This window comes from Mytilus galloprovincialis, chromosome 8 (genome assembly GCF_965363235.1).
Source record: "Mytilus galloprovincialis chromosome 8, xbMytGall1.hap1.1, whole genome shotgun sequence".
In the NCBI taxonomy this organism is placed as follows: domain Eukaryota; kingdom Metazoa; phylum Mollusca; class Bivalvia; order Mytilida; family Mytilidae; genus Mytilus; species Mytilus galloprovincialis.
This window is the reverse complement of record NC_134845.1, coordinates 75,728,536-75,752,388: the sequence shown is the minus strand read 5'-3', so window position 1 is coordinate 75,752,388 and position 23,853 is coordinate 75,728,536. Positions and strand designations below refer to the sequence as shown.

The following is a 23,853-nucleotide window of genomic DNA, read 5'->3' as shown; positions in this document are numbered from 1 at the left end:
GAACAAGTCACAGCACTATGAAATTGTAATCTTTGAGTACAATAAACTCAGTTAGATTGTGAGACGTGTGAAACACTTAACCACGTCCTGACAAAACAAACAACATTTTTTTTTTCAATCTAAGTTATAATAACTACCTATTCATTGTATCGATTCTTATAGTGAAACTTATTATATCAACAGCCGTTTCTTATATTCACACCTAGTATTGTATTTTGAACTATTGTAATAAAGAGAAAAAAATCTGATGTAGATTTCTGAAATTATACGGTTGTCGATTTCTAGTTGAAAATTACAATATGAAATGTAACTTCGTTTATTTATCAGATTTTTAAAACGATTTTAAATTACCACCTTGTGATCGATACGTCTATCTTAAGAGTATAAATTTATATACAAATATATTTATGAATTATTGGTAATTTTATGCTTAATTTATGATACATTACTGTCTGATATTTGATTTAAAACCAAGCTCATCCTATGTGAAATAGACAATACAGTGTGTAAATACAAATGACACGGAATTTCCATTTTTCTATCGGAGTGTTTTCTTCATTTCCATCAGGTTGCTATGGATACTATGAAATCAACAATATATTCAGATGACAACCATAATGATTTATCCGAAATCACGTGGTTTTGCGTTTAGTCCGTTAGATCAGATTTTATATATACACAACAGGTATTCAAGAGGAAAAAAATTAATAAACCTTAGAAAAAAATCATTTTACACTTGAATGGTGTCAAGTCCCGTGTGATGTTAATGTGTAATATGGAATTAAAAGGGCTTTATTTCTAGAAAATTTAATTAATTACAACTCAAGCTGATATAAAGAATTGTCTTGTTTTGGGGAGAATTACGAAATATATATATACATATATATAAAGTAAACGGAAAAAGACAGAAAAGGAATAGTGAAAAATCAATTTAAGAGGATGTAAAATATCATTGAAATAGTTTGTGATTTTCTTTATTAGGTGAGTAGTTCTTTTGTATTTCATTTCTTACAAGTTATGATCTATATTTTTATATTTTAGCATTGTGAAAAATCATATCAAACGTAAAATATGCTGATTGAAATACAATCTGAATTTATTTGAATTATATAAAACAATGACATTTTCATTACGGTATACTGAAAAATAGCAAAGTCTGAATCTAATATATTGCTTTGAATTAATATACTAACAGTTTTAAAGAAAAAGAAAATCTGTTAAATGATATTGGTGTGTGACTGTACTTGTCAACGCCGTACCCGTGTGTTTTTTTATATATAGAAAACGAAATATACCAACAGGTTGAGGTTTAAAAAAAATGAGATTACACGTATGCATTCGCTGACTTTTTTTTATAGAAATCTTTCACGAACAAAGTTAGGAGATCGTATTTTGAAAACGAGAACCCGTTTCTTTTTGATAAACCAACTAACACAACCGATATGATAATTAAAATTATATAAAATAACTTATATTTATTAAGAATGAACATTTAAGGGACGACATCAAAAGTTCAATGAAGAATAACAAACTTAATTCACATAGTTTTTTTTCACTGACCCCCCCCCCCCCTTAACTTAATTTGGGAAAAATTGATTTATCCATATGGATATATGTAAAAATCAATGTCGGATAACCAAATCTTGCAGCCGTTCAACCCCTCCACCCCAAACTATTTGAATTAATTTTTTTTTATCTTACATAAATCTTTTGATGTCGTCCCTAACGTAGAGTGTAAAACCCATACTAGTATCTAATTTCATAAAAGTTATCATGGACAGTTCATTGCATTTTTAAGGGATTAAATTTACGAATACTTAAAATAGTATGTCCCCATTTATATTATTTTTGAATGTGTTTTAAACGCTATAGACCATCACTTTGTATTTAAATTAAAGGATTATGCGGTTAAAGTAGAGAAAATAAAAAGTAAACGAAAGAAATTAAGCTTATAGTCATAAAATAGTCATTCATGATTTTATGCCTTCGCCTTAAATCATGATATTAAGTATGTTTAAGGTATTAGAGCGTAATGATTTTAATTACTCGTATTGTTGAAATTGACATTGCGTACATAAAATTGTCGAATGCACATACAACAGGTCTTTTATTTATGACAGTACGTTATCTTCTTAAAATGGTAACGTAAACAAACTATTCAGAAAATCAGCAGGGTTTGAAATTTGATTTGATGGGAACTTCTTTCTTATGTTCCGCCACGACAGGTTTGCTTCTGTAGATTTTAAATATATACTTTTAATCTATATTCGAGGCATGCCATATCATTTACTTTTGAATAAATGTCGTCTTGGATTTCTTGAGCCATTATCATACCATGATCTCTTAATTACCTTTAGTAAAAAGATCAAAAGTAATGGAATATTGGTTATTATGAAAGGCATTAGATTTTCTCTGTCCGAAACATTTGATTGCATCAGACTAGACTGCCCGACTATCTGATGGATTGAGATTTTGATCGATTAAATAAAGTTATCGATTGATTGATCGATAGATCGAACTGATTGTTAGTTATCTTTTCGCATATTTAATTAATCGTCAGTCTGATGACATGTGATGAAATGAAGAAATTTGGTGTCTAAATATGTAGCAAATCTCCAGGGGCTGATCTAGGATTTTTTAAAAGTGGGATCAAAAATTCGGAAAGCGAATAAAATTTGTGAGGCGAAATTTTTTTAACGATCTTGTGCTAAAAAAGATACATTTCACTCATAAGGATATAAAGGTCGTAAAACCCTCTCCTGAATGAATCATCCGCCTTGGTATATCTATACCCAACACAATAGCACAGAACTTTTTGCTATGTTATTAATCTCAAAGTCAAAAAAAGACGACTCTAGCAAAATTATTTACCAGATGTCGCAAACAATTCATCTGCAATTGATGAATAATTATGTGGAAATTGTGTGGATTTTTTTTCAATATAAAAAAATGTAACCTTTTTGTGCTTAATCTTTCAGAGATTGAATAAGGTGTAAATCGTTTAATCGTAAATGTATCAGATTACTTTATTTCAAAACACGAATAAAGAGACCAATGTAAAGCATGCATACGAAATTTCATCAGAAAGAAGAACCTAAAATAAATTATTTTCCTATTTTGGACAAGTATGCATGTGTAGAATCTTCTTGACTATTGTTTGGTAGCTTTATTCGTCAAGACTTTTTTTTTATATCAAAATTGTATTGACGAATTGCTTGTTGTTATATTAGCACAACCAAGAGAAGCTGTTTTTTTATTAGTATACATGTACAAGTGGGATAGTTAATGCACACAGTGTTTAAGAGAACCGTTGAAATATGGCAAAAGTCAAACGCACGCAATCAAGTGTGATTCTACAAGGTTGTCTTTGATACAACGACAGAGCTTCACGTCTTCATCAACAAAAATTTGAGTTTAGATTATAAATTTTCAAAGATATCTTTACACGCGGTGTACATACATGTATAGCTTGTAAACAATTATCAATACAACCAACTGGACGAAAAACTTCAGCGAAACGTTTGTCGTTTTCAATGACAATAAGATAAACAACATATACAAACTTTTACTAAGTAACATTTCAATGATTGTTTACATTTCACATATCATCCAACTGACCTTGAGATTAATTATACTTCCCGAAGTGTATTGGTCGTTTACTCGATATTGACACCGATTGATGACTTCAAACTCGAATCTATGACAAAAGTGAGGATTTCAACTTTGCAATTTTTATCTTCCCATTTCTCAATAATTTCATCCCTTCTATTCTAGGCCATAAAAAAGAATAGGTTTGTTTGCCCAAACGCTACCTACCCAGAAAAAAGCTGCCTACTCAAATTCTTTTATTGTCCTGATTTGAAGAAGTTTTTTTTAATCAGATAGGCATGAAGACTAATAAACACCCGATACTTCAATTTCTCTTTTTGAAAAAAAAAGAAGAAAATGCCTACCTACCTACCCACTGTCTCAACCTTTGGGTAGGGTTTGGGCAAACCAAAATATTTTTAATTGTGTCCCTATCGGTTGTCGTTCATATATACCATTTACTATGTTAAGACTACTCGTGTTTCTTCTCACAGCCAATTGTTTGACATTTCGTAACAATTGGATAACGTGGTCTCAGTTTTTGGATTTGGTCGTTATTGAAAATAATGGAGCATAGCGGAACAGTCACTTTTACGGCATCATTGAAAGGCCTGAAGACGAGATATATAGCTTGAAATATTGTATAAACAATTGTCAATTATCATACACTGTGTGTTTGCCCTCAATGTGTCTCTTGGGTTGTGGCGTTGAGTTTCTGTCTCTTTGGCGCGTCTACTCCACATCTCCTTTTATTTATTATCAACATCGCCATAGACAAAATTGATTAAACATTTGTATAATCTAAATGCAACAATATTGAATAAAATCAATTAGTTTAATGACAAAAGTGCATTTAGTTTATTATTAATATTGTTCGCTATCTATTGTCGTTCTATATGTATATCGATATAGTCATGACCTGCAATGACAATATTTGAACTTTGCTAAAGCAAGCAGGAACTCTGTTTTATTCTTTCTCCGGAAGTCAGACCTAGACTATTATTAAAGTTCCATAGTCACGCGAGAGTTTCTGGGTGATGTGAGTTCGATTCACAATATGTCCAACTCTGTTAATATAATAGTTACTTTATGTTTGTAATGATTATGCATATAGCTTTGATTACATTACAGGATCTTTTTATCCTAACGAACAGTTCGTTTTACCATTATAGAAATGATCTGAACTAACAATAGACAAATATCGGGTGTCGATAGTTGAAGGACGTTTCAACAGTTTTCTTAGTACTCAGTATTGTCTAGCCGTTTTGTCTCCGAAGAGCAGTGGCGTAAAATGGCCGTTTCAGAGGTCCAAATTAAGTTCGTTCCAAGGCTAATAGAGTTGAAATTTGTGAAGAAAAATGAAGTCCTATAGTTAGGTTCGTTCCCATGCTATTAGAGTTGAGATATGTTAAGGAAAATAATGTCCTTTTGTTTTATCATAGCTAGTATATCTATGGTTTTTTGTACGACAGGAAAAGAACTTTCTACTGCTTCATATACAACAGGTAACGAAAAGGGGTGATATGTGGTGCATGTTCCCGAGCTTACATATAAAATCCAAGGACATGTCGTTTTTATCTGTATATTTTATATTATTAGTTAGATAGGCGGTTTTTATAATGAGATGATTTAAATTCAAACGCCTGTCCCTTTATATCGGCCTCAAACAAGCGGAATATTGTCAATCTTTGACTCGGTGCTATCGTTTTAGACGAATTGGAAATGTTGTCAATTTGGAGTGAGGCGTTAAATTAAGATTATTTCTCATTCCTGTGGTTGTATTTTATGTGCACTGTGTTAACACTGTAAAAGAGAACTTTTTATTTGTCTCAAACTATATATGAGGAAATTAGGACGTACGTGTGTACGTACAAAAATATGTGCATTTGGTTTTGATATTGTGACATATTGTAGCGTAAATTTGGTCAGAAATAAACCCGTTATTTTCTTCAAGAATTTTAAAGATTTGCTTACATATTAATATATCATCTTGCAAGACGGAAATACTCAAACAATATTATTGAAGTTTTTGTGGAATAAAAGGAAGATTACAATTTGATAATCATTGATGTTTTTATTGAATGTAAGAATGTGATGGAATTTTAATGTTTGGCTGCCCTAGGGATTAGGATAATTTCTATCCAGTCAAAGTATCGATATATTTTCATGGTAGATTAATTTCTCAGGTGGTTCGATATCATTTTAAGTAGACGGCTTTGCCCCTATGTTATCTTTTGTATCCGGGTCTGGTCCGTATTCATACCGCATACACATCAGTTACTTTGAATACCTTTACTTCATTTGTTTGTCATATTTTTTGCATGCTTTAAAGATTAAAACTTTCTTCTTCCAGTCATGTTTACAAATCTATATGTTGCAACATTAATACTTCCTTGTCCTTGGAAGTGAATTGGCTTTTTTGTGCTAAGTTTTTTTTTAAATTGTTAACCTTTACAAACTTTCTTTAATCTTTTGATTTGGTTTTACTGATCTATAAAATGCACGTTAATGCTATAGCTAGGGGATAATTCAGTTCTTTACTAGAAAGAAACATATTGTTTATTTTTTACCAATGCATTACTACTGTGAGGCGATTCTGAACACTTTATTAATTTTCTTAAAACACTGTTCTGAAAATAGTGAATCCAGTAGGGTGAACTGTGACTTCTTAGGTCAAAAGATCACTTAAACAAATTCATCATTTCATTAGAAACTCTGTTTTGGCAGAGTTAAGACATAGCTCCTTTCAACTGTAAAGTCGGGTCGCAAGGTCGCCCAATCCACAAAAGAAGGCGACCGTTAGTTTTCTCGTTTGAATTGTTTTACATTATCTTATCGGGGCCTTTTATAGCTCACTGTGCGATATGTGTTTTGCTCACTGTTGAAGGTGACCTATAGTTGTTAATGTCTGTGTCATTTTGGTCTTTTGTGGATAGTTGTATCATTGGCAATCATACCACATCTTCTTTTTTATATTGTATGCCTTAGATTTTACCATTTAACACATTAGAGGTAGAGCAAACACGGTAACACATCAATAAAATATAGAGAATCAGATAAATATGAGACAAAGTTCGATGTAGTTTGTAACGGAATTTGTCGCCTGCTATCCTAGGCAACACTAACAGATCTGCTACCGAAAGGGGCACATATTTTATTATGACTTAAAGATGTAAGGCATTGTGAACATTCAGTCCATCGTCTTTATATTTTAGTTTCATGGATTAGCCTTTGACCATTGGAAAATAGAATTGAAAATGAATTGCTAAGATTACTGTTGTGTTAACTTTAAACAAAAAAAAAGAAGATGTGGTATGATTGCAAATGAGACAACTGTCAACAAGAACCAAAATGACACACAAATTAACAGCTACAGGCCACCGTACGGCCTTCAACAATGATCAACGCCCATACCGCATAGTCAGCTATAAAAGGTCCCGAAATGACAATGTAAAACAATTCAGACCATACTTTCGCTCTGTTTTTACCATTCTTCATCACAGTGTTACAATGAGACCTTTGCCTTGTAACAAATGTACAAACAAAACTGCAAATTGAAATTGGTTCCCACAAGTGCACTTGAAAGGCAAAATAAAAGAAAAAAGAAAAAATATTTTTTTATTTTTAAGTAGATATATTCTCAAGTGCAAGAAATATCATCTAGATGTAATTCAAAAACTGTCAGATAAATCCAATTCAAACTCAATATTGACAAATCTATGGATGGTTTTATCAATTCTGCGAGTTGTTATCACATCTTTTCACTTTAAATAAGTTAATAAGTCGGCAAGAATTTGTCGTTACAATTTTATTAAAAGCTTGACAATTGATTTTAATACAATAATACAGCAATAATTTACGTCAACGTTGCGAAAGTAAAGAAAAAAAAAATCTCAAATAAGGTTCTTTTTTATAAGATCTGTCACAACTACAAATTGCAAATCGTGCAATATAAATTGAATTGAAATTCCATGCAAATTTTAGCAATATGATGCTAGTGTCTGAACACGTTACTATCGTTCCAAACGCTTAATGCACCGACCATAACTTATTTTGAAGTTGGGTTGGGTTCTTTTTTATAGGGCGGATTAATTCTATAAATCGATTAATTGTTATCTTTTAAAAAAAATGGTGCCGAAAGAAAATGAAAAAATTGTCTCTTTCGAAAATAATTTTTTGTTCTTGTGTATTATTGACTTTTTGCATATATAAGTTGGAAACATTTTCTGTCGATAGAAAGCTCATCTTTCCGCCACAACAAACGAATAGTCGGCGCCTAAAAACTTATTACATCTATTTCCAATTGTCATGTTTATTTCAGATATGAATGAACATCGAGTGTGTGAATTGAATAATCAAGATATATATGTATGTACTAAATAAGTTTTGATTAAGAATCGATATATGCTCCTGTTGTTTTGCATGTTCAGAATGTGACATGTGCTTAAAAAACAGATGTTGTTTTAGTTAGTCGCGTAAGATTGATTGATTTATACATGTACTCTGGTTCCCTGCTGTGTAACTCCGACTCCAACAAAATTTATCACGAACAAAGAAGACGATTAAACCTAATTACACATGCAATCAATAGCTAATCAAATGTAATTCACAAAATATATGAATTCTACCAATGGACGAAAAGAAACTAAGCTTTTTTTCATTATAGTATCCAAAATATGTGCAAAAAATTAGAATCATGCAAAAGGCTTTAATATGTAAGTCTGCTCTATGGTCGGGTTGTTGTCTCTTTGGCACATTCCCCATTTCCATTCTCAATTTATTAAGATTATCAAACGAAAACATGTGCCAACTTCATTCGGAATTTTGGTTTTTTGATAGATGGGACTATGTCTGTACGTCCGTCCATTCATTTGTTCGTCAGTTCGTTTTCTTTTGTCCCGTTTCAAGTTTAAGTTTTGGTTTTTGCAGGGTTCAAGGTAGTTTTCTGGTCACACAAACTTAGAACACATTTTCATTGTGATGTGAATTTTTCAACATATGCCAATTTGGTTTTTCACCTCTGAGACCTGAACATGTGAAACCTGAGCGAGGTTTAATATGCTTAGACATATTATTTTTTGAAAATGTCTCTGGATGGAAAATATAGAATTACATTTTTTTTCTATTGAGACTTTTTCTCTTCCTTATCTGTAATTCATTTGAAATCAATAACAAAAAAAGATGAAATAAAATCTACTTAGTACTAGTGGTTCGATTTAATCTTGTTTACAAACTGAACAGCGACAAAGGATATTCTTCCGTAGATGCATTAACTAAAAGCAATGAAATAATATACTATAATTTTATAAAATGGTTTTTAATTTTATCAATCAAAATCAAAGAGTTCTTTAGACTAAATTTTAAATAATATTTACGTTTATATAAACAAATCAGTTGAATTATTTTCAGCGAGCAAATTCATTTAATGTACTGTACTTCAATGCGTTTTATTAAATATGATAAAACTTTTACTTTGATAAATATTGAATTTTACATCTGCATAAAACATAGACATTCATTTTTGAAAAGCATAACTCACAACCAAATGGATTATATCGAATAATGGACCCAATGACGTCACAGGTTGAAAGGTATTATACTGTACTATATTATGAACTTTCGTCAATATCTTAATGTCATCAGAATTGAACATATTTATTTGTAGTGCAGGTGATACGTGTAGTATCGGCAAAATTACCATAAGCTGTGTTTCATTGACGTCTTTAGTTCTTTATGATTTAGTTAAAACTAAAATAAAAAACAAACTATAAAAGTTGCTTGCGTCCAAAGTGATTTTCTAGTCTAAACTTTATCAAGAACACTCATACCAAAAACACAATGAAAGTCAAGGATATGTAACTACCTTATTACATTACGAACCATGTGATCAGAATGTCCAAATCCACCTAAGGCCAACTTTGCCTGAGGGAGTTCGAAACCTTAATTCTTTTAACATAGCTTATCGATTTATCAAATGAATGCTGTTTAAATTCAATTGCAACATTGTATTATAAATCATGTCTGAGTTACGACTACAGACTTGAAAAGAACCCTCTTAGTCCACCAACAGTGATATCGATTTATTACCAGAATGGAACACACATTTGTTTTAGCATACGAAGCGCTTTTCTGTGACTTTTAACTGGAACGCTCATATGAAATCTGATTATAAGATGTATAACTACGTAAACCCTTTGAGACCTCTCTGATAAAAAAAGGGCATAAAATGATAATCAAAATTCATCGAAGGTAAACTTTACCTGATGAAATCGGATACTTGAACAAAAAACGATTAAAGACAAATACATGTACTATACAAAACACAACATGATTCCCGGTGCTCGTTAAGTCAAATTCGAGAAAAAGATGATGAGATTGTGAATACGTCAATTGCAATATATCCGTCGTCATCTGTGAAACAGATATGCCATAACGGTCAACCACCGTGTAAAAGACTAAAACAGAATAGCCAATAGTAAATAATGCATAGCTCAGAATGTAATAGAGGAGATTGATACTGTAAAAATAAGTATTCGAGGACACAATGTGATTTATCACTCCATTAGTATTATACAATGGTTTAACATTTAATGTTCCTGATATTTCTATATATAGAAAATAATTCGTGCTTTATGCATTGAATTCAAATGTCAATACTCAAAGTGATCATTTGGTCGCAATTGACTTCTAATTTCAAATTATCAACTAATTATTGTTATTAATATTTAATACTTTCGTGAAATATTTGATAATTCATTCGTTTAATCTGAAAATGAAAATATATCCCTCAGGAACCGTTTATTAATAGTTCGTACCTGAAACGATCAAACAAAGTATTTCAAAAGTGTGTTTCCTGTAAAAAATAAATTGAGAAGGTAGTATCCCTTTGTATAACTTGAAGAATATAATTGTTTCATTTTGTCAATGGATATTTATAAATGTCCAATCAATATTCAACCAATCAAGCAAACAATTGTGCACCATTCTTTTATCACACTGTTTTGCAGTCATAATGTGTAAATCTGTACATCGTCCACTACGACAATACATAATTCGCAGGGATTATGAACCCCATTTCACAAACGACAATCGCGGTATGTATATATATCTTTGACTTTCCAACATTCGAATTTCAACGACGACGAACGTAACTTATGACCATCAATACGCTTCGAACGCATACAATTTGTAATGTTGTTTTTATTTGTATTAAGGTTAATATCATTCTATATTTTCTTTTTTGAACATTCCTCATCCTTACATCTTACATTGTTTGGTTATACTAAAATAATTGTTGAGTTGCTGTACCAACAACTCTTATGATTTATACTTTCATATGTATATAAGCTCATATATTAAATCATTTTCAAGATTGCTAGCTAAAAAACTTCCCCGGGTGCACTTGAACTAATAACGCCTTTCAATTGCATCTTATAAATAGAACCGTTATAAATCAATCAAATCCTTGTGAGCTACTTTTCCTAGAAAATTCCATATAATAAAAACAACAGGGATAAATTGAAAATTTCAGTCACAATGTATAGTTTTAACGTTTCAGTGCTTATATTGACTATATTATCGATCATATCTCTCTGAAGTATACAAACAAACAGCAGTACTTTAACACTGGTATTGTACAACATAATTTCAAAACTTTTAGCTATGCTTTCTGTCAAACGGATGTTAGGTCAAATTAACAAAAGTCATTGGATACATAAAAGGGGGAAGAAAAGGAAACCTTTTGATTGTCGATCGTCAATTTTTTCGACCCCAACTATTTGTATTTACATTCAATTTGGAGTTCGGTGCTTTTGTTATTGCAATTCCTGACTGAATCTAAATATGCCTTTCTCATGCCATAAACATTCAGATGAATACATATATAATACAATGTGGTAGGCAAGAGAGGTCATTAAATACAATCAGATACAATATGGTGACGTGCAATACATCACATGTTGACCTCTGGTTGCCTTTTTTATCGTTTACTTTTTGTGTTATGAACAATTATTCATAATAAATTCATCAAACATACTAGGATTGAAATTTTATATATATGCCAGACGACCCTTTCGTCTACAAAAGACTCATCACTGACGCTCGAATTAAACAAATGTTAAAAAGGCCAAATAAAGTACGAAGTTAAGGAGCATTGAGGACCACAATTTCCTAAAAGTTTTGCCAAATACAGCTAAGGTAATCTATTCCTGAGGTAGAAAAGCCCTAGTATAATATTCCATTTTCAATGACAAACGGCAACCGGTTAACTTTGTAATAAAACTCGAAGTCGAAAATATAAAAATATCTATAATCAGTGGCATTGAAAGAAAAATTTGGTCAAGCTGATCTCAGTAACCAATCAATAAAAGTTTCACATTGTTCTTCCCACCCAATCAGAGGATCGTCTTACATCAGCGTTCTGATTTTTTTTCGCTTACACACCATAATGGCACTGCGCTTGCCTTTTACCTGTCAATGTTTAAATATCTAATTATTGTTCAACTTGACTTTTTCAGGTCACAAAATAACGTATGTTTATATTTAAGCCTCGGTCACACCTTACCGGATAAGACGAACGGACGCCTAACGGATGAAAATAAAAGTTGTCCGTTGACAAAATTGTTATCCGTTGGGCGTCCGTTGATGTACTGACCAACTAAAACGGACGCCTAACGAATGCATAACGGACATGCAACGGATATGCAACGGACGAGAAACGGAGACGTAACGGACAGAACGGATGTCGAACGTACATCCAACGGACGAGTACCGCATAAAACGGACACCTAACGGAAGCGTACCGGATAAAACGGATAAACAAGATATACGAAAAAATTAAAGGCGACAATAATAATACATGTCAATCGCATTAATATTGAAAATGTTCTAGTTAAGTAATTAAGTAAGTTGATTTTATTTCGAGTCGGCATATATATACATAATTACAGACAAAACATGAGCTCTGATGAACTTTTTAACCGACTATCACATAAAAAATCATGCAAATCCTACCAAACAAAACTGAAAAAACATGCAATATAATGAAAGCAAATCTATTTGTCAAAGTTCTGTGTAACTGGTTTTTGTTTGTTCTTCAAAATGCCGCTAAAGGGTAGTGTCTGACCTGAATAAGTTTAACAGCTGATTGATTGTGAAGATGTGCCCTTACTCTAAGATCGATTATGAATAATAAGAATTCATGAACCTTAAGAAATATTTTTGGCATTTCTGACGACAAATTTTCAATTGGCATCAATTTTATCCGTTTCAGATCCGTTCATCATCCGTTATGTCCGTTATACGTCCGTTAGAAGTCCGTTTCTCATCCGTTTTATCCGTTAGACGTCCGTTAGAAGTCCGTTGGTAAATTTATCTGCCAGACCTCCAACGGATGTATAACGGACACGTAACGGATACAAAACGGAAACGAAACGGACGAGTACCGTACAAAACGGACGCCTAACGGACGTCTAACGGACGTTCAACGGACATTTTATCCGTTAGACGTCCGTTCAAAGTTTTGAACATGCTCAAAATTTTCCACCGGACAGAACGGACGTCGACGGATAAAACGGACGCTTAACGGACATGCAACGGATAAAACGGACGCTTAACGGACATGCAACGGATATGGACGGACGTCTAACGGATTGAAAAAAAGTTATCCGTTAGGCGTCCGTTCGAGCTATCCGGTAAGGTGTGACCGAGGCTTAACATTTGATTTACACTATACTAATTTTACAGTTGTTCCATTCATGACCTCATTGCCTCACCCATACCATGCAAGGAAACAACAGTAAAATATCAACCGACAATCCTTCCATTTTTTATGGTTTTGTTTGTAAATTTAAACACAGCTACTGAAGTTAATACCCAATAGTAATCACTAAAGACTTACAAATATCTCAGTGGGCGGTCATTATAATTCACGTTAATTCTTAGACAAACAACAGAGTAATGAATTTTCCTAGATGATTAATTTGACTAATCAAGTCCCTAGTCTACCAGATGTTGACAAATATTGATTTATTCAGTGAAAATGAATTGCTATACCATTGGATATTTGACAACATATGTCTCGTATTTACCGATCAAAAATCACGAGTTTATTTATTATAAAAGGAACAATCTCTAATAATTTTATGTCCAAGGTTAATGCAAGTTACCAAAATTGTAAAACCCCCCCCGCCAAACTTAATCACTGATGTCCGCCTCTTGGTCAATTTATAGAAGTGAAGGAAACACCATGGATGCATGGTGGTTCTTTAAAAAGATTCCATAGCCCATTCATGTATTTCTGTTCGTAAAGTGCGTTGATTATAAAAAATGAAGCATAGTTCAGCATTTAGCCGACGTGATGGACCATCTTTATCTTGGATATTTTCTCAGTTGATATTTATTGCATTCTGTACTCACACTATGGTTTTGAAGACACTCGTTGAATTTAATTTTAAACTGTGTAAAATTCGTTATGTGTACATCGATACATAAACTTTTGGTTCGATCAATAGTGATGCAGGTTAAATCAGAACAGTCGATTAATCTCCTATTTATACATATTAAATCCCAATAGATAATAGGTTATCATGACTGATGACCCTGAATAAAACGCTTGATCATAATAATGTTTCAGATATATATAATAATATATATACAATTTCGACAAAAAATGAATTATATAAAGTTGTTCACTATATTAAGTCAAGATATATGATATGAACTTTAATTTTTTATTTTGATGAAAAATCATTTATTTTCATCATGCTTAGCCATGTGCCTAAATGACTATACTGGATCCCTGGTGTTAATAAACTTAATAATGGCACTGGAGCAATTTTTATGATCTTCTTTTTTTTGTAAAGATAACTAAAACGTAATAATGTAATGTATCAGGTATATAAACTTTTTCAAGTTGATCACAATATAAGTAAATATATGATATGAACAAGATTATGAATTCAAATTTGATGAAAAATCAGTTACTATCACCGTGCTTAGTCATTTGCCTAGACTAGTATTACCTTGATGTTGCACTGGGTGATACTTGGTATTAAATAAATTGTATCATTAATTGTTCAGTGTGAAGATTACATTTTCTTATTGATTGTGTTAATGTGCTATCAAACTATTTAAAATCTACAATAAACATTAAATAATAAAATCACAAAATATTCAATAAACACATGAGACAACACAGACTTTGATCAATCGTATGTACATGTTTAAGAACGATATTAAAAGATTAAGAAGCTGCAATCTTTATTTCTACAATTGAAAGCACGTTGGTTTACGTAATTTAGTATTACGATGTTTAAGTTAATAATAACTTGTAAATGAGAAATAAAAACACAAAGATGACGGTTCTATGCACACCTTTCAAATGTCATTTGAAGCAGTATGTTTTAATTATCATGATAACCAAACTTAAAACAGAATAACCTGCAACAACTGATTAACGCCATACATAGGACTCATAAGTTGCAAATTAAATTCGTAAACATTTTATAAGACTTTAAATCATGAATTTTATTATGATTATGAAGATTAAAAAAAAATTAAGCATGCTACGATTAGTTAATGACGTGCGCCAAATTCAAAACTAGCAAATTATATTCATAACCATTTAAAACTTAGACATAAATACCATAAACAAAAATTGAAAAACAGAAATATTAATCCTACGACAGTTCACTAACGCCATGCAGGACTTGAAGAAAGCAAATTAAATTCATGATCATGAATGTTTATAAAAAGATCATTTATGATCTTCTCCTGATATATGAAATTGAAAAAAGAAGCGGTTATTTAAATTCATGTATTAAACAGTTATATAACAAGGAAATCATTTGACATTAAAAGTGTGTCATAGTGGAATAACAGTATTGCTAATTTTGTCTTAGCACTCGGGTAAATATATCTTATTATTGTATAGCAATATAATATTTCCCACAGAAAGTAAGCAAAATTTAGCGTACAATAAATTTCAATATTGCACTAGTGCAATAAATCTTCAAATTCATGAGGTCATCAACGTCAAAATCTAAGTTTAAATCAATGTTTTACTTCAAATATTATACTGCTATACAATAAAAGGGTCATTGCATGCTCGTGCAATATAAAGTTCTACTCGGGACAATATTCCCAAATATCCATGCAACAACCCTATATCATGGTATCTGACGAATGTAGTGGCAGAGGCTAACAGTCATCATCCTTCATCACATATATTTCTGGATGCTATAACAAAACTACGTCACGGTGTGTACAAATTATGTATTAGCAGCCAGTAGAAGTTCTAAAAAGATATAAAGTTATCCTTATAGATCTTTCCAGCAAATCTTGCATTTTATTATAAACAAAATCATTTCCGTTTTTGTCCATGACGACATTTTGCTATTATTGAAATTGTTAACCTGAAGCTTAAATAAATGACTATGCTGGTTCACTAGCGCTAAAAAACTTAATAATGACTTTGGGGCAGTTTTATGATCTCCTTTTATTTCGAAGAAGATTTGTAAAACAATACCAATATGAATATTTATGCATGTTTAATGGCATATAACAAATGTATTTAAAATGCAATACATTCACTTAAATCCACAGATATTAAGACTAATAGACTATAGTTATTTTGTGATAGAATCAGTTGTTCCATAATTTAACCTTGGATACAAATTCATTGGTGATGTTTGCGGCTTAAATGCATGTTATGAAAGAAATATTATTTACAACGTGTTTATAGCAATTACTTATCTCTTGGGATTTATAACTTAAAAGGATTACTACATCAATACATCATTTGTAACGAGATTCATTAAAGGCAAAGAATTGTTAGCTTCGGAGAAACTATCAATACAATATAAATGCACGGTTGAAAGTTCATTATACAGTTCGAAGGTCAAGAAAGTCAAAATAAAAATATTCGAAAACAATTTCGAATTTTCATTGTCAATATCTCCCCCCGATTTTTTTCTAATGTCTCGGTAATTTGATTGCATTAATTTGTTAGTTCATTGCTTATTAGTTTTTTTGTGTAATGCTGTGTGCTTCTTTATGGCATGGTGATATCTTTGACCTCAAGCATATTAAATACTTGTTCTCATGTGGCTGATGGTGTTTGATTAATACCCTTAACAACCAAGCACTGGATGGTGTTAGGATAGCAGGAAAGGTTTATTATAATTAATTATTTGTGGAATGACCCAGTTATTTTTTCTACACTTTTGCTGGAGGTGTAGGTAAAACGTTGAGATCTCACTAAACATGTTTAAACTCGCCGCAATTTTGCGCCTGTCCAAAGTCGTGCATGATTTTTAATTTTAGTTGATTTATATGTCTTAGGAGCTTAGTATAAGGTCCATTTTAACTGAATTAGCACACTTGGTTTCAGGGACCAACTGAAGCCCGCCTCCAGATTTGGTGTTTACTTGATGTGTTGGAGACCTAGTAGTGACCTTTGACTGTCTTATGTTCTTTGTGCAGGATGTTGTTTTATTCACCCATTTCCATTTTCCATTTTATTGATTTGATTCATAGATTTTAGTTTGTTATCAAGATTGAGATGATTTTCTGTTATGATTGCTTTTCGTTAGTATTGTAAGTCATATCAGGTGGAGTCAATTTTGAAACCCAAATGTCAGTAAAAATCTGGATTACTGAAAAGTATACATCATATAACTAATATCTAAGTAACCGTTGAGTAAGCGTATCTTTGGTGATACAATTTGGTGAAACAGGTCGAAAAGTACAGTTTCAAGATAATTCCAAACTTTATCATTTTCCGCCAAACAAATGTTTCCTCTATGTTGAATAAAACTTACCAATTTGGTCAAATTCTTAAATCTTATGCACTTACTTTGCAAATAAATGTTTTACATTGGATAATTTAAATGTTTTTCCTATTTATTATATTTTTGGATACATTGGACTTCGAACTTTTGTATTGTTATTTTTGCTGACTTATATATTATGCATCAATTATAACTATTGTGTAATTCATAATCCTTATGAGAAAGGGAATATACTTCAATAAGATATCATGCAAATGATATCAATAAACAAAAGAAGCTTTTTTTAGTCATGGGGATGTCTTTGTGAAAAATGAGAGGTTTAGCTCGCTATAAAACCAGGTCTTTGAGCCTGGTAAATCCATCATTACAACATAAGAACATACTTGTACCAAGTCATGAAAATGACAGTTATTATTCATCCGTTTTGAGCTTTTGATTTCGCCATTTGATAAGGTACTTTCCGTTTTGAATTTATCTCGGAGCTCTGTTTTTTTTTTTTTTGTGATATGGCCATAATTGTAATTCACACATACTGTAATAGGTTCTTCTCCAAGTGATGATATTTGATTTGAACTCTGTGATCCACAATAATTAAATTTGAACTAGTGTGACAAATGATGCATAACAGGAACGATTAACCTATTGATAACCCATGATATTCGCTTCTTTCAGAGTGAATTTGATTCCCCAAGATTCTGTGTAGTCCCTTTATTTATATCTTCTTAACCGATTTATGAAATTTGAACACCAGTTATATAAATACTACTGCCAATATTTTTCATCTCATTGTATTGTTTTGATTGTATCCGGTGGCATTTAATTTTGTCTGATATCATTATGGATAAGATTTTCTATGGTTATTGCTTTTTATCAATAGTGTAGCGATCATATCAGAAGGTGTCAATTTTGAAACATAAATGTTAATTAAAATCTGGATTACTGAAGAAATGTATATATTATGTTACTGAAATCTAAGTAATCGGTCAGATTAAAGTATTTTTGATGAAGATTAGGATATTAGATAAAATTAGATAAAATTTTTTAAACAGGTTAAAACGTTCAGTTTCATTATAATTTCAACTTTTAGAAAATACATTTTCCCACAATAATAGAGTTATTCGTTTTAAAGTCTGAAAAATGACAGTCAAATATTATTTTGTTATGCATTTATAATTACTATTGCTTAATTCATAATCATATTAATTTAAGCAAAAGGAGAAAGTGGATATACTTCAATAAGATTCATGCAAACGATACCAATAAACAGTAGTAGCTTTTTTTCGGTCATGGTGTAGTTTTTGTGAAAGGTAAGATGTTTAGCTCGATATGTACAACTAGGGTTAATCCACCATTCTCTACATAAGAAAATGCCTGTACCAAATCAGGAATATGACAGTTGTTATCCATTCGTTTGATATGTTTGACATTTTTATTTTCACCATTTTGAATTTTACCTCGGAGTTTTGTATTTTGTGATTTGGTCATAATTGTATTTTAAACAGATATACCTTGTTAAGGAGGGGTATTCGCGAAAAAATACATGTCGAGAGAATGTTAAATTGCACGAGCCGTAAGGCGAGGGAAATTCATTCTCAAGACTGGTATTTTTTGCAAATATCCCTCAAGAAAATGCTATATCTGTTTAATTACACCAAATGTTAACGTTCAAAAACGCACTGATGATCGTGACGTTACAAGAGTCCAGTCGGATAAAGTATTTTTGGCAAATACCACGGCAGGCAGGGTAAAAAAAGGCATATCCTTTTTGCATATACCCCTGCGGTGTTACAAATTGAACGATATTCAATTGATAACAGTAAATTGGTGCAAAATACACTGGCTATCAACCGATCAAAACCCAGGATTCTTACATAAGGTGTAATTACACACAATAGTTATCAAAGGTACTAGGATTAACATTTAGTACGCCAGACGCGCGTTTCATTTACATAAGACTCACCAGTGACGCTCATATCAAAATAGTTATAAAGTACAAATTGAAGAGCATTGAGGATCCAAAATAAGTTCTTCACCGAATGATGATATTTGATTGTTACTCTGTTATCTGCAACAATTGTATTTGGACTCGTATGACAAATAATGCATAAAAAGAACACTTAATCCGTTGATTCCCCCAGTTTTTCGCTTCTTTTGGAGTTAAGTCGATTCCCCCAATTTTGTGTGTTACATTTATTTGTATCTTCCTAACCGATTTTTGAAATTTGAACACCAGTAAACAACTACTTCTAACATTTATCATTCCATTGTATTGTTTTGATTGTATCCGTTGGCATTCAATTTTGTCTAATATCAAGATTGATGAGATATTCTATGATGATTGATTTTTGTCAATATTGTAACGATCATATCAGAAGGTGTCAAATTTGAAACATAAACGTTGATTAAAATCTGAATTACTGGTATCATTTGTATCAAACTGATATCTAAGTATCCGCTCTATTTATAGTAGTCGGGTTTATAACATATAGTGTCTTCTATGACGATGTAGAAATTATATCAAATTATGTAAAAAAAGGTTGGAATGTATGTTTCATAATAGAAACTATTGCTACACATTTGAAATTTAAATTATTAGTTTTAAATTCTGAAAAGAAAGTGGCAGTCAAATATTATTTAATCGGGAAAAATCAGAAAATGTTTTGTCACTGTGAAAGGGCTCAGGGGAATCAACATCACGATTCACTTAGCCATAATTTGTTTCAATTTTTTTTCTCAACCGGTCATTAATCATAGCATAATTTAATACAATGGTGACTTGTTTTTTTAGAAGATAAGCACACGATTTTGACATTTACCCAACTAACGTATGTAGGTAACAGAGGGGCGAAAGAGACCAGAGGGAAATTATGAGTATCTTACAACTCATAGATCGAAAATATACTGACAAAGCCATGGCTAAAAAAGAAAGAAACAAATGGCTAAACAAGAAAGAGACAAACAGATAAATAGTACACAAGACACAACATAGAAAACTAAAGACTAAGCAACACGAACTCCATAAAAATTTTAAATGTTACCAAATTAAAAATTGTATAACTGTAACAGGATATTAGGATTTCTTCTAAAGATCAATGACTGTTTTATCCAAATTATTTATTCATTCATGACAAATAAATCCGATTTTGTTGTTTTGTTAAAAATGTTTTCAAAATATTTGATGGCAATTCCATATTAAAAAACTATACCCAATCTGTAGCACGAAGACGAATCGCTCAATTCAGTGCTTCGATGAGTCAAGTGAATACAACTTCCGTTGTTTCATTTTATTATCTATTGGTCTGAATAATTTGATTTACTGACACAAAGATAGAAACAGGATTCTAATCTTGAAATATCTACGATATATGTTTTTATACGATTTATGAAACAGTGCAGACAGACCGGAAACGGAACCGGATGCTATTACAAGGACAGCGTCGGCAATGAAAATCCACATACATGACTTAAATCAAAACAAAACGGTTCTAAAATGTTTTGTTTTGTATATGCAAGTGTGTCTAACAAAAACCTTTGAACTCCAGGGAATACAACATGATTTTTAATTGCATTAACTATTACTACTGCGTAATTCGTGATCATATAAGTATGCGCAAAATAAGAAAGAGATACCAATATGCAAAACATCTAGTCTAAGAGTAGTGTTATGTACCACCATAAATGTCTGGCTTTTTTGGGGGGAAATCTGTTTATAGAATGCAAAATTTCATGAGTATTGTCAACTCGTTTCTTTTAAGACATCCTCCATAAATCATACAAGTTGACAGGTATGTTGAACTATAATAAAATGTTAGTTGATTGATTAATTTATTGGTGTTTAACGCCACTTTCAGTACTTTTTTGCTATTCTATTGCCGTCTGTTGTTTTTTTTTTGGAGGAAACCGAAATTGTCCGGAGAAATTTACCGTACTTCATTAATAACGAGGTTCTTTACATGCGCATGCAAGAGTTGTGTGGTTAAATAATTTTATTTAGAGGGTTTTAGCCCCCCCTTCTCAAAACTAATAGTCGTTCCATATTTTGATAAGGATTTTTTATTTTTATTTATGGACTTTACTTTTTTTCAGTTTAACTTGGAGTTCGGAACGTTTGTTAATACTTAAAGTTTTTTCAGTCATATCGTCATTTGGTTTTCCTTGGGGTTTGGTACGTTTGTTAATACTTTTTTCAGTCATATCGTCATTTGGTTTTCCTTGGAGATTGGTACGTTTGTTAATACTTTTTTCAGTCATATCGTCATTTGGTTTTCCTTGAAGTTTGGTAAGTTTGTTTATACTTTTTTCAGTCATATCGTCATTTGGTTTTCCTTGGGGTTTGGTACGTTTGTTAATACTTTTTTCAGTCATATCGTCATTTGGTTTTCCTTGGAGATTGGTACGTTTGTTAATACTTTTTTCAGTCATATCGTCATTTGGTTTTCCTTGAAGTTTGGTAAGTTTGTTAATACTTTTTTCAGTCATATCGTCATTTGTTTTTCCTTGGTGTTTGGTACGTTTGTTTATACTTCAGTCATATCGTCATTTGGTTTTCCTTGGAGATTGGTACGTTTGTTAATACTTTTTTCAGTCATATCGTCATTTGATTTTCCTTGGGGTTTGGTACGTTTGTTAATACTTTTTTCAGTCATACTGTCATTTGGTTTTCCTTTAAGTTTGGTATGTTTGTTAATACTTTTTTCAGTCATATCGTCATTTGATTTTCCTTGGGGTTTGGTACGTTTGTTAATACTTTTTTCAGTCATACTGTCATTTGGTTTTCCTTTAAGTTTGGAACGTTTGTTAATACTTTTTTCAGTCATATCGTCATTTGGTTTTCCTTGGGGTTTGGTACGTTTGTTAATACTTTTTTCAGTCATACTGTCATTTGGTTTTCCTTTAAGTTTGGAACGTTTGTTAATACTTTTTTCAGTCATATCGTCATTTGATTTTCCTTGGGGTTTGGTACGTTTGTTAATACTTTTTTCAGTCATACTGTCATTTGGTTTTCCTTTAAGTTTGGAACGTTTGTTAATACTTTTTTCAGTCATATCGTCATTTGGTTTTCCTTTAAGTTTGGTATGTTTGTTAATACTTTTTTCAGTCATATCGTCATTTGGTTTTCCTTTAAATTTGGTACGTTTGTTAATTCTTTTTTCAGTCATACCGTCATTTGGTTTTCCTTTAAATTTGGTACGTTTGATAATTCTTTTTTCAGTCATACCATCATTTGGTTTTTCTTGGAGTTTGGTACGTTTGTTAATACTTTTTTCAGTCATACTGTCATTTGGTTTTCCTTTAAGTTTGGAACGTTTGTTAATACTTTTTTCAGTCATATCGTCATTTGGTTTTCCTTAAAGTGTGGTATGTTTGTTAATACTTTTTTTTTCAGTCATATCGTCATTTGGTTTTTCTTGAAGTTTGGTACGTTTGTTAATACTTTTTTTCAGTCATATCGTCATTTGGTTTTTCTTGAAGTTTGGTACGTTTGTTAATACTTTTTTTCAGTCATATCGTCATTTGGTTTTTCTTGAAGTTTGGTACGTTTGTTAATACTTTTTTTTTCAGTCATATCGTCATTAAGTTTTCCTTGGGGTTTGGTACGTTTGTTAATACTTTTTTCAGTCAAACCGTCATTTAGTTTTCCTTGGGATTTGGTACGTTTGTTAATACTTTTTCAATCATATCGTCATTAAGTTTTCCTTGGGATTTGGTACGTTTGTTAATACTTTTTTCAGTCATATCGTCATTAAGTTTTCCTTGGGATTTGGTACGTTTGTTAATACTTTTTTCAGTCATATCGTCATTAAGTTTTCCTTGGGATTTGGTACGTTTGTTAATACTTTTTTCAGTCATACCATCATTTGGTTTTCCTTGGAATTTAGTACGTTTGTTAATACTTTTTTCAGTCATATCGCCATTAAGTTTTCCTTGGGATTTGGTACGTTTGTTAATACTTTTTTCAGTCATACCATCATTTAGTTTTCCTTGGGGTTTGGTAGTTTGTTAATACTTTTTTCAGCCATACCGTCATTTGGTTTTCCTTTAAGTTTGGTACGTTTGTTAATACTTTTTTCAGTCATATCGTCATTTGATTTTCCTTTGGGCTTGGTACGTTTGTTAATACTTTTTTCAGTCATATTGTCATTAAGTTTTCCTTGGGATTTGGTACGTTTGTTAATACTTTTTTCAGTCATATCGTCATTTGGTTTTCCTTAAGAGTTTGTTACGTTCGTTGATACTTTTGTTAGCCATATCGGCATTCGGGTTTCCTTGGACCTTTGTTATTACATTTTCAGCTGTTCTGTTAGTTGGTTGAGTCAAGCGGTTGGTTATGTCAGATTTCATGGACTTACTCTTTTTGAATGTTACTTGAAGTTCGGTAGTTTTGTTATCACATTTTTAACAATATATACACAGCTACTTTTGCATAGGTACTATTTCTGTACTAACAAATTGTAGTACTGGAAATCTACTTTTA

General features: G+C 31.6%; 1 protein-coding gene across 1 annotated transcript in view; it reads left to right on the top strand.

Moving 5' to 3' along the window:
• The first annotated feature begins 546 nt into the window (after window positions 1–546).
• The window catches only part of LOC143042591 (cyclic nucleotide-gated channel alpha-3-like), a 66,183-nt gene continuing 42,876 nt past the window's right edge, over window positions 547–23,853 (top strand). The window contains exon 1 of the mRNA XM_076214989.1: window positions 547–981. The gene's annotated coding sequence lies outside the window, so the exon portion shown is untranslated. The remainder of the gene's footprint in view (window positions 982–23,853) is intronic.